The sequence below is a fragment of the Arachis ipaensis genome, chromosome B08, assembly GCF_000816755.2.
Source record: "Arachis ipaensis cultivar K30076 chromosome B08, Araip1.1, whole genome shotgun sequence".
In the NCBI taxonomy this organism is placed as follows: Eukaryota; Viridiplantae; Streptophyta; class Magnoliopsida; order Fabales; family Fabaceae; genus Arachis; species Arachis ipaensis.
In genome coordinates, this window is record NC_029792.2 from 6,750,497 (window position 1) to 6,756,536 (window position 6,040).

General features: G+C 27.0%; 1 long non-coding RNA gene across 1 annotated transcript; it reads left to right on the plus strand.

Annotated features, from left to right (window-relative positions):
- Nucleotides 2,893-5,564, plus strand: LOC110265644. The gene is made up of 2 exons (XR_002351822.1): nucleotides 2,893-3,611; nucleotides 3,715-5,564. It is a non-coding gene; the product is annotated as an uncharacterized LOC110265644 (long non-coding RNA).

Sequence of the window (6,040 nt, forward strand, 5' to 3'; positions counted from 1 at the left end):
CCCGTGTACAATTGGCAATGCTTAGATTTTTTAAATTGTATAATCCTGTTTTATATATATTAAAAGTACTATTAAATTATATTATCTTAGTTTAAATTATTGTGTCATTTTTGTTTATTTATTTATATTAATAGTACATGATGATTTTTTTTAATTTAGGATTATTTCTGCGAACGGAGAGTGTTCTATTGTGAACCTTTAAATTAGAAATAATTATACCTTTTTCATAATTCAGAAGTATATGCATATTCTTAACTTTAATTTTATATGTATATAGTTTTGTGCCTCTATAAAATGTAAAATTGGCATGAGCTCAGATCTTGGTTGATATCTACAATGGATGGAATGAATAATTAATACAATGAATGAATACAACCACCAAAACTTTGTCTAACATGAAAGTGATGGCTATTGACCTCTCCCCAGGAAGGCTCACAAGTCCAAACAAACTTTTGTGATCTACAATGTGTTGGATATTCACAATTCATAATTCATAATAAGGATTATTTCAAAAGTTAGGTGGGTAGGTGCCACCGCAAATATTTGTGAGTTGTGAGTTATGACCCGCCGGTAAAATATTTTCAGCAAATTGCGGGTCTTCCAAGTTTTGGCTGGTCCATCACAATCCAAGTGTAAATTAAATTTCCATCGCTGTGATGTATACATATAATAATGTTTTTTGTTTTTGGTAGATTGCTATAATTAGGGCTGTCATTATATATCCTACCCGCGAGTATCCAACTCGGACCAACCCATTCGAGTAGGATTGTCTATCCTACCCGCTGTGGGTAGGGTAGGATAGGGTATAAATTTGTCTCTGGGTAGAGTAGGGTACGGGTTTAGTGTATACCTTACCCTATCCGCATCTTTAATATATTATATAATATATATGTAAAAGTTATGTATGTAGTGAAAAAAGTAAGTCTTGTATTCACAATCTTCTTCTTATAAAAATTTGAAATAATTACTAAACTAGTTGATGATCATATTATTTGTAATTTTATGTTGGATTTCTTTAAGATTTTATTGTTTTTAATTTTAATTTGAACTTAATTTTTTATTTTTTATTTTATTAATATGTATAAAATTTGGAATGGTTGAATTTTATATTTATTTGATTTTTTTTTTGTTTCTGCAGGTAGGGCAGGTAAGATAGGATTTAGAACTTTAGGGTGCGGGTAGAGTTAGGGTTGAGAGATTCTCAACCCGCGAGTAGAGTAGAATAAAGTTTTAAAAAAGTTTTTAACCCGCAGATAAAATTAAAGTAGAGTCTAAACTCTACCCTATCCATTGTCAGTCCTAGCTATAATAATGGTTTGATAATTCAAAAGAAGAAATATATATACTTTTAAAATTAACCAAAAAAAAAAAGAGTTGTCACTTGATAATTTCCTTAAATAATAATCCAATTATCACTTATGATAGATAGTTATTAATGTATTTATTGAAAATTCACCAAGGTTATCAAATTAACGTATCATTAAATAATCTAAAAATTATAACAATTAACAAGTAATACTTAAAAAGAATTGAATTACATGTTTAATTATGTATCCGATTTCCATTAAAAAAATTACAATAAATATTCATTCATATTTATTTATTTCAATGATAATATATTCCTTTACAATTCAAAAATTTTTAACCAGTCTTCAATAATTCAAATAATTATTAGTCTAAACAGCTCTTGTAAACGATGATTTGCTGATGTAGGAGATCTGTTTAGAGTTTTAGACTAATTAATTGAATGATTGAAGATAATTTAAAAAATTTTAAATTATAAAAAAATACTTTATTTTTTAAATAGATAGGTAGTGATGGATAAAGCTATTTACTCAAAAAAAAATTATACATGACAAGTCAACGTACTGAAATTGACCACCAGTAAGATGCCTTGTCCTTTTTATTTTGAAGTTATAGATGACTTGTCCATTTTGAATAAAGTGATACCTTGTAAGAACTTGAGTAGTAAATAGTAATTAACCAAAGTTGATTTAAGGCTAGGAAGAAGAGTGGGGCAACTCCCTAGTCCCTACACACGCCTATAAACCACAAACCACAGCACAAAACAAATATAAATTAAATTAAATGAGGGTCCATAGAAGAATCATGAGAGCATCTCATACCTAAACCCTAATTAAAATTATTGTTAATAAGATACATTATAATACTTTTGAGAATAAACTTTATTTGGTAGCAAAGTATTACATTTATAGCTAGCATATAACTATATATATATTTTAAATAATATTATGAAATTATTAAAAGTCATTGGCCTATTCTGTGATGTGGTCCACAATGGTGGGTGCAATTCATAACAACTTAATTAATATGTACATATTTGTACCGGAAGGCATGGAAACCCGTCTCTTTCAATGCCCTTATATTTCATGAAAAAACGAAATCAAAGTGAGTCCTTTTATCAATGAATTGAGTGTATATATGTGACGTCTAATAATTAATTCATTTAAGTTTCACACTAATAATAATATAAATACAAAGTCTTAAGCATCTATTTGAAAAGTTTCAAAAATTATTTTTTTTTGAATTTTTAACTTATAAAATATAATAATATTAATATTTAGTATAATTTTTAAAATTAAATTATAATTTTTAAAAAATTATTTAAATATTTATAAAGAAATTAAAAAAAAAATTTTTATAATAAATTTTTTTTATCATATTTCTTTTAAAATAAACATTTTTAAAACTAAAAAATTAAATACAAAATAATTTATTTAAATAAATTACTTTTAATATAAATATTTATTATTTAAACTATTTTTTTAAAAAGAACTTAATTAAGCTTTTTATTCAAAGCCACTATAAATCTCTATGCATGTATTAAAATTCCAATAAGGACCCTCTTACCTCTTAATCCATTCGAGGCAATATATTTTTGTAGAATGGAAAATTTTGATCCACGAGTACGTGGATGCCAAGCCACTACAGAATCTTGAAATTAAGGTGTAGTAGTTTGAATATGTATATACACTTGGCAAATATTTTAAGAGTATTTTTCGAAATTGAGGTTAAGAAAACAAATAGTTTTAAGAGTATTTTATTATATGTTGATGGAAATGGAAGATGGAAAGTGATTAATCAGTCAAACAGTGTAGACCTAAAATATAGCATATACTACTGGCTTGGTTGTTGAATTATTATTACTATTTGCTTCCCCCACAGGCTGCAAAATGCTATGTTAGTTCCACATCATAATGAAAAGTAGAAAGTTCCATAGATCTCAGAAAATTAAGGAGAAAAGGTTGCATCATCCACCATAATTGGTTCTATACTCTTCTATCTTCATCAATTAGTCTTTCTTCTTTGCTTTCTCTGGAAGATTATTCAAAGAAGGTGCATGTATGAAAGATAGATCCCTCCCTCTCTCTATATATGGATTGGAGGTGGTGATGGTGAAGTGCTATGAATATTTGTTGTATGAAGCTAACAAAACTGAGGTATTGGCGCGCCTCAATTTGAATACATGGTTACTAGGTAATCCGTAGCCATGTAATTTGATTGAGCCGCGTCAATATCTTATTTTTGCACTTCTTTGTTACCATCTCCACATACAGTCATACACACCCCCCAATCTCATCAAAACTATGGTATGTTAGTCTTTTTTTTCTTTCTATTCCTTCTTGATTTTCTCTCTCTCTCTTCTTGATAGATATGCATATATACAACCCTCTTTGCTTTATGTAATTTTAGAATTTGTAGAAGAAGGGGGAAAATGAAATCAAAGTTTCCAGCATAGTGTGGATTGTAGCTAGCTGCAGATGAAGCATCATCATGAAAGGGCAACATACATGGGGTATAAAAGGTAATAATTACACATAAATCATATTTTCATATCATCATGTAGCCATATAGTATATCATATACCAAAATCTTAGTTGGTTAGTTATATATAGGTCTATTGATCTGATTAGTCAAAATAAAGCAAAATTCGAGTTTAATTAGTGGGATTAATTGGAATTAAGAGGGAATAAATTAAGCAGAACATACGGCATATATATAAAGGTTTTGAAGCTAAGGTAGAATTCATCATTCAAGTGTGTATATATATATATATATATTAGATTAGTGTGACTTATTAGTGACCATATAAAATCCCTAGTACAGTCTGGTTTGATTCCATGTCTTCTGATCTATACCTAGAAGATATAGGAATTTAATTTTGTCAACCTCCCCCAACCTTTTTCCAATTTTAATTTATGTCATATATATAATATATATCGACTTAATTTGAATTACACGGATACTTATTGATGATTTTGTTTTATGTCATATATATTATTGATTTCCAAAACTTCAATGACTGAGCTAATTAGTTAAACTTTTATATGATAAGGAACGTAAATATAATTTCGTAGATATTATTGCATATATACACCATTATTGTGTATATATATATACATGAAGTAGGTAACTAGATATAAATTAAAATTGGCGTATTAGGTCGGCCACTGTAGTTTGCACTAACCATTATTATATTATATACTATCCAATATACCAAAAATCAGAAAAGAAAAAAAAAATCCTATAAAGATATATAGCTAGGCAAAAGATAAAGAGTAGTAGATTGATTCTATATATCAAGCTAAGGTCCTCTCTTATATATCTTTATACATTTTAATTCACAAAGGTATTAATATAAAAATAACTACAGTATTATTTATGAAGCTATCTAGTATAGTATATATCGTTTTAATTAAATTGCTCTTATGCTGAAATATAGAATTGTCAATTTGTCATCCTAATACGAACAATAATACTACATAATCAGTAAATATTATCATTTTGACTAACATTTGACTAATATAATTCATATTCGAAGATTTTGTACATAAAAAACATATCATTTACACTTATATTTATCAAAATTTGTACATAAAAATTAATAAAATTTATTTATTAAAGACAATTTAATATTTATACTAGTCAAATAATCATAAAAATTACTAAAAATCACTGATCTTAAAAATTTCTCTAATAATATTGTTACCACAACAATTGTGACTGATGAGGACTGTAATTTAGAACTATGAACTACACATGTATGAATCATAAATGTTATGTAACTTTTTTCGATGGGGTTGGAGTATTAGCACCAGTGAGAAGTAGCTACTGTAAAGAGTTAAGTGAGGGAATTGAAGAATGAATGAATGATGAGAATATGATAAAGACTGATTTGCAGGAAGGGGACATGGTAGAGTTAATGAAGGAGGAATCCTTCATTTTCTTGAGATGCTGGCTATTAATTCCTTCAAAGTTGAAGGTGCAAACTCAAAATGTGGGGCCTCTTTACCCTTTGCCTTTATGTAATTTTTGCTTTGCATTAATTTCTATTCCATCAGTTTCATGCATGTAGCCAAGTAGCACCAAAGTAAGCCATGATTAGGCCCTATCATCTTTTTCTCCATTGTGTATGTATATGTATAGCAACCTGTGTGTATTAGTGGTAATAAATAATTTAGATCTGAATATTACATTTGATGGTCAAAATAATATTGTGATTTTTAGGTCATTATTTTGATATTGTTTAGTAAATATACTATGTATACTTTAACCATTATATTATATTTGTATGTAGATACATATATATTTTTTAACTACTTATTTTTAATATATATTTTATATTTAATATATATTTTATATTATAATAACATTAATTTTAGTGTACATATAATATATGATTGATATTATAATCGAATAATTGACAATGTCTTATAGCTGATTAATTTAGTCATTAATTTTCTGTGGTCACGATTTATACAGTTGATTTTTTAAATTATACGATTATATGGCTCTTAAGTTTGGTCTTTTTATTTGTCATCATCATTGATCACTTCCTAGTTAATTAGAAGAGTAATTTTATGTACCATAATAATTAGTGATGTGTAAATCTGTTATATAACTATACTACTTAAATAATAACTCTAATAGAAATAGATCTCCTGATCATTATTACTTTATTAGTAGTGTGTAAGATTTAAATGGAATAAACTTTTTTTTATTTTAAAATTATTATGTG